This window comes from Mobula hypostoma, chromosome 25 (assembly GCF_963921235.1).
Source record: "Mobula hypostoma chromosome 25, sMobHyp1.1, whole genome shotgun sequence".
Classification (NCBI taxonomy): domain Eukaryota; kingdom Metazoa; phylum Chordata; class Chondrichthyes; order Myliobatiformes; family Myliobatidae; genus Mobula; species Mobula hypostoma.
In genome coordinates this window covers 24869228-24881379 of record NC_086121.1, presented here as the reverse complement: position 1 = coordinate 24881379, position 12152 = coordinate 24869228, and positions in this window count along the sequence as shown.

Sequence of the window (12152 nt, the reverse complement as noted above, 5' to 3'; positions counted from 1 at the left end):
TGGAATTTCAAGCAATACACATAAAAGTTGCTGGTGAACGCAGCAGGCCAGGCAGCATCTCTAGGAAGAGGTACAGTCGACGTTTCGGCCCAGGACCCTTTATCATCTTCCTAGAGATGCTGCCTGGCCTGCTGCGTTCACCAGATCATCACAAACTCTAGTTTGAGAAAACCAACATGCATGCATTCATGTTTGCCCACCTAAATGCATTGGACCTACTCATCTAGTCTACTCCAACAGCACAAGCGTCGCCCACAACATCCATACCCCTTGGACAAGAAGGGCTGCAGACATGAAAGTCATCTGCAGGTCTCCCCCAAGTCACACGTCATCCTGGTCAACACAGATACCACCATTCCTTCATCATCGCTGGCTCTAAATCCTGGAACTTGCTATCCAACAATGTTGGGGGAGTGAATTCACCAGGAATCAGTGATTCACCATCACCTTCTCCAGAGCATCAGACATGGATAACAAACGCTACCCTGGCCAAGGATGTCCATACCCTGTACATTAACAATTCTGTCCTCTCCTCAGTTCAGCAGCTTCCATGTCATTTGGCCTGACTATTGTGGTAAGGTTGTGGTGAGCCTCCCCTGTTCCACTCACTCATAAACCCAATCCCTGATGGAGTGTTGGTGCCGTAATGCTGACCAAACCCTACTCATCTTTTGGCCCTGTGATTACAATCGTAAATTATCGACTCAGAGCTGGGACCCTTCAGCAATGATCCATACCGACGATGATGCCTATCTATACTAATATCGTCTGCCCACACTCAGCCCATATCCCTCTACATCTTTCCTGTCCAAATGCCTTTTATATCTTATTGTGACTGACACCCCCTCTTGCAGCTTATCCAGATTACCACCACCCTGTGTGTGTGAAAATCCTCTGCTTCAGATCTCCTTTACATTTCTTCCATCTCAACGTAAATCTGTGCCCTCTAACTCTAAGGGAAAAAAGACTTTGACAAAGTATCCCATTTATCCCCATTATGATATAGATTTATAAAAGTCCTTCAACCTCCTATGTTCCAGTGAGAATAACCCCTTATAGAATCTCCCCTTATAACTACTGCCTTCTTTTCCAAGTGAGTCTCTTCCGCACTCTCTCTATTGCTACCATATCTGGAGTGGTGAGCCGAACTTCACTACTGTAATTGTAGTCTAACCAATGATCGGTACAGCTGAAGATTATGTCCCAAATCTTGTATTCAATGCATTATCCTATGAATGCAAGTGCCCAAATGCCTTCTTTGCCACCCTGACCACCCTTGCTCCCTTTCAGAGAGCTATGGACTTGCAACCATGGTGTCTCTATACATCGTTGCTCTTCAGGCCACTGCCATTTCTTCTGCAAGTCCTATCAATTTTGACCCTCTAAAGTTCATTTCCTCACAACTGTTGTCCCAATTGACTCTTGCCATAATTTCAAAATTCTCACCATTGTTTTCAAATTCTTCTGTGTCCCAATTCTTTCATCTACTAAATTTTCTAGAGGCCTATGACTCTGAAATAACTGTGCTCGTCCAATTCTGGACCATCTTTGAGAGACCATTAATTACTCTCTGTGATGGAGCAATTTCTAGCTACCAAAATCCAGAAGTCTCTTTCTAAACTTTGTTAATCTCACTTCTCATTGAAGATAATTAATTAATAAACAATCTAGTGTTGCTTGGGGAAGAGTGACCATAACATGATAAAATTCTTCATTATAAAGGAGGACAGAAGAATTCATTTGGGGAATCTAAGTAAAGGAAACTCAGAAGATATTAGGTATACATTGGCTATGATAAATTGGGAGAGCGTTACACAGAAACATAGAAAATACAGGTCCTTCAGCACACAAAGCTGTGCCGAACATGTACTTACTTTAGAAATTACCTAGGGTTACCCATAGCCCTCTATTTTTCGAAGCTCCATGTACCTATCCAGGGGGTCTCTTAAAAGACCCTATCGTATCCGCCTCCACCCCATTCCACGCACTCACCACTCTCTGCATAAAAAACTTACCCCTGACATCTCTGTACATACTTCCAAGCACCTTAAAACTGTGCCCTCTCGTGATAGCCATTTCAGCCCTGGGAAAAAGCCTCTGAGTTTACGAGTTTGATAATGAACAAGCCATGAGACGCATTTATGGAATACAAGGGCAAGTTTCAACAACTGTTCACTCGGTTCTGGCATAAAAAATAAACCAGGAAAGGTGACTCAACCATGGTTTACAAAATGAAAAGTGGCAGCAGTAGTACATTATAGGGGTTGTATTACGTCAAAGGAGGAGAAGTCTAAGATGTCTAGAAAAGGCAGTAAAGCTAAAAGCAGGAGCAGTTCAAAATTCAGTCAAGGGAGACAAAAGGAAAATAAAGTACAAGACCAAGTTACAGAGAAAAGAGAACTATCTGTAAAAACCTTCTGTGGAAATGCGAGAAGAAAAAGATAATTGAAAACATGTGTAGACCTCTTACAGGGTCATTTATAATTGGGAAGCAAAGAAATGGCAGACCAGTTATGTGCATACTTTGGTTCTGTCTTCAAAATGGAGATATTAATAACTTTCCAGAAATATTGGGAGACGTATCTAGGATTCAGTGGTGGGGGGGGTTGGGTGGGATCTGAATGAAATCCATACTGTAGAGAAATGGTGTTAGTGTTGAATATTGATGACTGATAAATCCGCAGAGCCTGTTAATCTACATACCAGATTACTTAAGGAAACAACCCTAGAAATAATATGAGCATTTCTGGCCATTTTCCAAAGTTCTATAGACCCTGGAAGAGTTCCAGTAGACCAGAACGTGGCTAATGTAATTCAACTATATAAGAAAGGACAGAGAGGGAAAACAGCCAACTATGGACAATTTAGCCTGGTAGCAGTAGTGGGAAAATGTTAAGAGTCCATTATAAAAGAAGTAATAGTGGAGCATTTAGAGACGCAATCAGACTAACTCAACAGGGATCAATGGAAATTGCTTTAGCAGAACTAGTGGCTGTGGTGTATTTGGGTCTTAAGAGGTTTTCAATGAGGTCCCATTGAACTCTATCTTGTTGGATTGGGGATAACACACTTATACAACATGAAAACAGGTCCATCAGCACAAAGTGTTCATGCCAAACATGGTGCCTACCTGATCTAGCTTAATGCACTGACATTGACGGGGAGTTGGTGGACAGACAGGAAAGGAGGAGTGAAACTAAAGGGACTTTTTTTTACCAAGTGACCAGTAGAACTCTGCAGGGACTAGTGCTTGGAATCCAACTATTCACAATGTGCGTTGATGACTCAGACGAGTGAATTAAATGTAAAATCTGCAAGTTTGCAGTAAACAGAGCTGGGCAGAGCGTGAGCTACGAGGAGGCTGGAGGGAGGCTCCGGAAGGATTTGGACAGGGCTAATGCATAGCAGATGTAGCATAATGAGGTTATCCACTTTGGTGGAAAATACAGGAAGTTTATTATTAGTGGTAGATTGGGAACGAGAAAATGAAACAAGACCTCAGTGTCCTTCTGCAGTAGTCGCTGAGAGCAAACATGAGGTGCAGCAGGTCAATTAGGAGGCCAGTCGTACCTTGTGCTTCACGGGATAGGGAGTCGGGTACAGGAGCAGGGATACAGTATCTTGCTGCAGAAATACACTCAGATCGAGTTTAACTATATACGTGCTTGTAATGTATATAATCATATAATGCATATAGGAATGTTTCTCCAAACCAGGGTGTAAAGCACATGAGCACACATAACACACAGTAACTTATGAAGGTAAGGGTAAAATCTACAGATGAATCACACAAAAATAATGAACTAAAGTGCAGAATCAGAATCAGGTTTATTATCACTGGCATGTGTCGTGAAATTTGTTAACTTAACAGCAGCAGTTCAATGCAATAAATAATATAGAAGAAAAAAATAAGTAAATTAATTACAGTATACATATATTGAATAGACTAAAAATTGTGCAAAAAACAGAAATAATATATACTTAAAAAGTGAGGTGTTTTTCATGGGTTCAATGTCCATTTAGGAATCGGATGACAGAGGGGAAGAAGCTGTTCCTGAATCGCTGAGTGTGTGCCTTCAGGTTTCTGTACCTCCTACCTGATGGTAACAGTGAGAAAAGGGCATGTCCTGAGTGCTGGGGGTCCTTAATAATGGATGCTGCCTTTCTGAGACACCGCTCCTTATAAGGTACAGACCAGATTATCCGGTGACACTTTGAATACAATGGGCAGGGAGTTCAGAAGCCTAATGGCCCAAGGGAAGAAAGTTTCCTATCCTGACCATTCTTGTTTTTACGCATCATTCTGTACAGGGCCTTGAGGAGACAACAACCTGAGTATTGTGTGCAGATTTGATCCCCTTACCTGAGGAGATACGTTCTGAGGAGAAGGCAGCTCTGGAAAACGGAGAGACATTTGGCCAATTAGAGTTATGTTCACCAATATTTCGAAATATGAGGGGATTTTATAGAAACTTGCAAAGTTCTAAAAGGGTGGCAGAGACTAAATGTAGGAAAGATTGTGAGCAGTTTTGGTCCCCTAATCTGAGGAAAGACATTCTTGCCATAGAGGGAGTACAAAGAAGGTTCACCAGATTGATTCCTGGGATGGCAGGACTTTCATATGATGAAAGACTGGATCAGCTAGGCTTATACTCTCTGGAATTTAGAAGATTGAGGGGGAATCTTACTGAAATGTATAAAATTCTAAAGGGATTGGACGGGCTAGATGCAGGAAGATCGTTCCCGATGTTGGGGAAGTCCAGAATGAGGGGTCACAGTTTGAGGATAAAGGGGAAGTCTTTTAGGACTGAGATGAGGAAAAACTTCTTCACACAGAGAGTGGTGAATCTGTGGAATTCTCTGCCACAGGAAACAGTTGAGGCCAGTTCATTAGCTATATTTAAGAGGGAGTTAGATATGGGATCAAGGGTATGGAGAGAAGGCAGGTACAGGGTTCTGAGTTGGGTGATCAACCATGATCATACTGAATGGCGGTGCAGGCTCGAAGGGACGAATGGCCTACTCCCGCACCTATTTTCTATGTTTCTATGTTTCTATGTTCCCAATGGAGTCCAGCAACTCTAAGGATAAAGGGGAATCACACTCTAAGGATAAAGGGGAAGCTATTTAGGGCTGATATGAGAAAAAACATTCTCACCCAGAGAATATAAAACCTGCAGGACTCTCTACCACAGAAGACAGTAATCATTCAAAAAGTTAAATATAGTTGTTGAGGACAGAGATCTCAATGGACACGGGAAGAAAGCAGGAATAAGGTATGGAATTTGGATCTTCAGCCAACAGTCTACTCCTGCTCTTCTTCTCTACATTAGCAGTTTTCTATGTCACTCCTTAAAATCTAGCTCAACATCAGACGAAGTTTAGCTTGAATTAAAAACTGCTGGAAAACTCAAAGGGTCAAGCAGTATCCGTGAACTAACGACATTTTGGGTCCCAATGAAGGGACCGGAAACAAATACGTCAACGTCAATCCCTCCACAGATGCTGACTGGCCTGCTGAGCTCCTCTGCTCCAAATTCCAGCAGCTATTGTATCAAAATGTAACATGAAATGCGTACAAGCATTTTTGCTCTACCATGGGTGCTACATAAGGAGTTTATTTCACTTTCTTTTATACCTTCTGAAATCTTGATGTTCTTTACACCACACAGCGGCACTTCCAGATTTCCTCCATGGCATTTCCCTCCGATCCTTTCCCTTCCTGCCCCCCCTAATGTCATGTGCCCAATGAAAGCCAGCAAAAAAACTAAACTATACAATTTAATCCCAGATGACCTCTTAATACATGCTTCCCCCATATATTTGAAGCTCTGTTATTTTTAGCAGGAATGCAAAAATATTACCATTACAATGAATAACCTAGTGAGGGGACTCCGGGCAATTTATGCAATCGTAATTAGTGGCCTCTTTGGTCCTGTTACAATGTCATTATATTGCCCGAGGCCCTCAAGGTCCCAGTCTGCCGGCAGTCCCACAGCCCATTATCTCTGGTTTCTGTCACCCACCCTGCAAAGCCCTTGGACCCTCCTAGTTGAAGCAATAACTAATTCCTTCATCGTGTCGTAAAGCTGAGTCAAATTTACATTTTTCTGAAGTTCCGAGAATCAAGGACTTATCTGGGTAGCCAGGAATCTTCAGTGGCATTCCACAGCGCCTTATCCAAAGTAGCACACACAAAATGCTGGAGCAATTCAGCAGGTCAGGAAGCATCTATGGAAAGGAGTAAAGAGTCAACTTTTCAGGCTCTCAGCCAGGAATATCAACTCTCCTTATTCCCCTCTATAGACATTGCCTGACCTGCTGAGTTCCTCCAACATTTTGTATGTGTTACTCTGGATTTTCAGCATCTGCAGAATTTCTTGTGTTTACTCCTTCCAAAGACTTCATGTAGACCACTGTGTGAGAAACATAACTGAACACTTTAATCAGATATCAGTACAAACACTCAATAACACAGCATGGATAACTTCTGGTGGAGATTGTCAGATGGTAATGAAAGTTTTCATTTTGCTTGGAGCAGAAGAAGGAGAACGTTATAGAGGTAGTCACCCCTGCAGGCAGCCCAAGTGCTACACCTGGCCCGTCACTCCCCCCTCACCTCCACTTAGGACCCCCCCAAACAGCCCTTCCAGGTGAGGCAGTACTTCACCTGTGAACCTGCTGGGGTCGTCTATTATGTCTGGTGCTCCCGATGTGGCCTCCTGTACATTGGTGAGACGTTGTAAATTGGGGGGCCTCTCCGTTCAGGCACCTCTGCTCCATCTGCCAAAACCGGAACTTCCCGGTGCCCAAACATTTCAATTCCAATTCCCATTCCTGTTTCGACATGTCGGTCCATGGCCTCCTGTTGTGCCAAGGTGAGGCCACACTCAGAGTGGAGGAGCAATACCTTATATTCTGCCTGGGTAGCCTCCAAGCTGATGGCATGAATATTGATTTCTCCTTCCAGTAAAAAAACTGTTTCCCTCCCCCTCCCCTCTTCTTCTCTTCCCCTCTCTGGCCTTTTACCTTTTCTCACCTGCCTATCACTCCACCCCCTCAGGTCCCCTCTCCTACGGTCCACTCCTATCAGATTCCTTCCACTACAGCCCGTTACCTTTCCCACCCGTGTAGCTTCACCTATCATCTTCTATCTGGCCTCCTTCACCTCCCCCTACCTTTTTATTCTAGCGTCTTCCCCACATCACCTACCAGCTTGTATTTCTACCTCTCCCTCACCTTCTTATTCTGTCTTCTTCTCCAGTCCTGAAGAGGGGTCTCAGCCCAACTATTTCCATAGACGTAGCCTGACCTGCTGAGTTCATCCAGCACTGTATTTGTGTTGCAGAGGTATATAAAATTAAGGGGGGCATAGATGAGGTGAATAGAACATAAAACATTACAGCACAATAGGGCTGGTGGTGCAATGGCATCAGCGCCAGACTCTGGAGCGAAGGTTCCCGAGTTCGAATCCAAGTCGGACCACCCCCCCCAACGAGCACGCTGTCCATCTGTGCCGGATTGAGCGTCCAGCTAGCCAATCGGCCTCGTAAAAAGAAAAAATGGGTCCAGTCCGGAACGTTCTTATCGTGACCCGGTTAATCTGAAAGGAGACCAATCCTGACACCACGGGCCAGACAAGAATGGCTGACTGTCTGGTGCAACGCGCTAAAAAAAAAGCAAAATACAGGCCCTTTGGCCCACGATGTTGTACCAACCTTTGAAGCTACGCCAAGATCAGTCTAACAGTTCTAACCCTTCCCTCTTTCATAGACATCCATTTTTCTATGGCCCCAATGCCTATTTAAGAGTTTCTTAAATGCCCCTAATACGTCTGCCCCCACCACCACCCCAGAAAGGCGTTCCACACACCCGCCACTCTCTTTGTGAAGAACTTACCTCCAAACTCCCCAATGCCTTAAAATTATGGACCCTTGTACTGGCCATTTCCAAATTTCTCTGGCTATCCACTATACACAAGAGTAGTCCGAGCATTTGTCCTAGATTAGCAGAGTCTGAAACAAGAGATTTAAGGGGTACGTGAGCAACAACTTTTTTGACACAGAGGGTGGTGGGTATGCGGAGTGAGTGGCTGGAGGAGGTAGCAGAAGCAGGTACAATTACATTTAAAAGACATTTGGTCAGGTCTGTGGATAGGAAAGTTTTAGGCTGAGTCAAAGGCAAGTGAGATTAGCTTACGTAAGCTTTGGTCGTCATGGACACGATGGGACACGTTCCCAAGGGCCTGTTTCCATGCTGTTCAACTCCAAGTAACGAGCAGCAGGAGCATTCCCGATCCTTAAAGGCAGTAGTCATGCCTCTGAACCGCTGCCTCGATTCCAATTCAGTCCTTGGGCCCAGTGCTACATGTGGAGTTTGCACGCTCTCATTATAGGATTCCTCTCACATCCTGAATGCATGCGCATTGGCAGGGGAAGTGGCTGCTTTAAACTGCCCCTACTCTGGGCCCGTATTCACTAGCGTTCAGAAGAATGAGGGGAGACCTCATTGAAAACTATCGAATTGTGGATGGTCATGTGTTTCCTATGATGGGAGAGTCTAAGTCCAGGGGACACAGCCTCAGAATAGAGGGGTGTCCTTTTAGAACAGAGATGAGGTGGAATTTCTTCAGCCAAGGAGTGGTGAATCCGGAATTCTTTGCCACAGGCAGCCGAGGAGGCCAAGTCTTTATGTATATTTAATGAAGAGGATAGTAGATTCTTGACTGGTCAGGGCATGAAGAGATACAAAGAGAAGGCAGGAAATTGTGGCTGAGAGGAAAATTGGATCAGCCATTATGAAACGTCAGAGCAGTCTTGATGGGCCAGATATCCTAATTCTGGTCTTATGCAGGCGAGTGTTAGCATTTGGAGAAAGTTATGGGAAAATAAGGGAGAATAAAATGGCACTAGTGTGCGTGGGTTGTTGATGGGGTGGGTCCAGCCTCAGTGGTATGAGGAACATGTCCCAAAGCTGAATAAATCTGTCATGCTACAAGTCTTCCTGTCTCTTTTGTAGAGTCACAGGGCACTCTGGCACAAAACAAGGCCCTTTGGCCCATCTATTTTATGCTGTCTTGTTTCTCCTGCCTAGTCCCATCTACTCACACCCAGACCATAGCCCACATCTCACCCATCTACAGGACCTACTCAAACTTCTCTTAAATCCATGTACCGATCCAAATTTCTCTTAAATGTTGAAATGAACCCTACATCTACCACTTGTGCTGGAAGCTCGTTCCACACTCTCACCACCCTCTGAGTGAAGAAGTTCCCTCCCATGCTCCCCTTCAACATTTCACCTTTCACCCTGAACCGATTACCTGTTGGGCAGCAGCTCTATACATTTAAAAGGTTTTTGCTTCACTGTACATTGCATACGGGTGAAATGCTGCTGCAGACACAAACAAAATGAAGTGAAAGGTTGGAAGGTGAAGGGTGGTTTAGAACAAAACAGATAGAGTTGGAGAATCAAGGAGCACTACAGCACAGAGAGAGAGAGAGAGACATCTAATCCAGACCATGTCGACCGGTCACTCTGCAAGGTCCCGTTGGCCTGATACAGAGTCACGGAGCACCTCAGCACAGAAACAAGACCCTTTAACCCATCTGGGCCACGCCAGATTCAAAACTGTGCCTCGTCCCATCGCCCAGCACCTGGAGCTCCACACCTTTCCAATCCACGTGCTTACCCAAACTTCGCTTAAACGTTGCCATCAAATCCACACCCACCATTTCTGCTGGCAGCTTGTTCTGCACTTGCGCCACCCTCTGAGTGAAGATGTCCCCCCTCAGGTACACCTCAGTTATTTTTAGTGGTTAGAGACATCACAAAAACCAAAGGAGACCTCAGTCTCTCGGGATGTAGTTATTTGAATGTAATCTTATTATATGGACATCCTCTTTCCCAAATCACAGGATCAACTGTAAAGAGGGAGGGAACACCGTCCCAACAGTTGCAGGAGTCACACCACACTAAATGGTTGAAACAGTCTGGGCAAAGATGTAACCAAAGCCACTGATACCTAATCCTCCGAACCCTCAGCTGATGGAAATATACCCAACATGGGGAGACACAATTGCTTTTAATTCAAAGCAAAGAACCAGAGGTCTTTGGCTGAAATGCTAAAGAAACAGGTCTCACAGAAACCAGGCAAATGTTAAAAATTCTCTGACACTATCTGAACAAAATCTTGAGATTTCCTGGTTACCAATAGCCCTTGAACTAACAGCATCAAAAACTGACAAGCTGGTGTCATTGCTGGCTTGAGGTTTCGCTGAGCTTCCGGCTGTACAATGTTATCAGTAACACATGATGCAAGTGTTTCAAGTTCAAACCACGCTGTCTTCTTTCTTTCTCAGTCTGGTTTCGTGGAGCGCTACGCCGAGAAGGAAGAGCCAGAAAACATGGTGATTCGAGTATGCTGTGGAATGTTACTCCTACTAGCCACCATGTCCCTGACTTACTACATTTACAGGAGGTTGTGAGGGGATTGGCTGCAGATCATTTTACGCACACACAGTGAATCACCTGAAGCCCAGGCCTTACACGTGATTCCATGGACCAGATCATCAGATTAACCATGTGTGCCTTGGGTGAGCCCTCCCTGCATCTTACACAAATACTTCAGCAAAAATAATGGCATATAATAACCCAAATTAAATTATATGAATGATTAAATTATGTGCTTTGTCCTGAGGGGAAGTTTTTGTGAATTGACAATTAACCTCTCCTCCTCAACAGCGTATTCAGATTAATATATGCAGTGGCCATTTTATTCGGTACACTCACTTGTTAATGCAAATATATACTCGGCCAATCATGGGGCAGCAACTTAATACATAAAAGCATACCGACATGGTCAAGAGGTTCAATTGTTGTTCAGACCAAACATCAGAATGAGGGAAGAAATGTGGTCTAAATGACTTTAACTGTGGAATGACTGTTGGTGCCAAACGGGGCGGTTTGAGTATCTCAGAAACCGCTGATCTCCTGGAATTTTCATGCATAACAACCTCTAGAGTTTACAGAGAACGGGGCAAAAACAAAAAAAAAATCCAGTGAGCAGCAGTTCTGTGGGTGAAAACGCCTTATTAATGAGAGAGGTCAGAGGAGAATGGTCAGACTGGTTCAAGCTGACAGGAAGGTGACAGTAACTCAAATAACCACAAGTTACAACAGTGGTGTTCAGAAGAGCATCTCTGAACACACGACACATTGAACATTGAAGTGGATGGGTCACAGTAGAAAAAGACCACAAACATACACTTTGTGGCCACCTTATTAGGTACAGGAGATACCCAGTAAAGTGCCCACTGAGTGTAGACTGGTTTATAACATCTGAATTATTTAATTGGGACAAGGTTTTATTATGGGTGAGTTGCTCGTGTGTTCACATAAAAACCTGGCTGAATTGACCCATGTAAGTGGAATTACACCTCTCACAGCCCTCAAAACCTAATACTGAGAGAGCACTGGGAAAGCGTGTTTATTACCATCAGACAGAGCAAGAGCGGGATTACAGTTCACTGATGGCCTTTTCAGATGCAGGTCCATGGTATTTCTTTACCTTGTCGCTGGATTTCAAAGTGTAGCTTGCTCTTTGCTCTGCTGTGCTTAGAGGCAAGACTAGTCAGAAATAAATAACAGTATATGTTATCTCTGAATAAATAACGTTTTCATTTGGTGTCAAATACTTTCTGTCCCCGGCATTTTTTTTTCGCACCTTGCAGATGAGAGAGAAAGGCAAATGCATTTGAGGGGAAAAAAACGATAATGTAAAGAAATTAACCCAACAAGACCGGCCTCACCACCTAGCGGACACAAACGTCATTACCACAAGTTTCTCTGAAAACTCGGGCAGTCCAACGCTGCCCAACCTGCTGAGTTCCTCCAGCATTTTGTAGGTGTCTCTTTGGATTTCCAGCATCTGCAAGACTTCCTCGATTTAATGGTTTAACATATTTGTGTTGGTTTACGTCCTAGCTTACTGAGAAGTCCCTCAGAGGCGATACTGGACAGAAATAATGTCAGAAATATTATGCATGAATAAATAACATCCCATTTTTATGTGACATCAAATATTTTCTTTTTCCTGCAATTTTTTTTTTGCACCTTGCAGATGAGAGGGGAAGGTAAATACATTTGTGGAG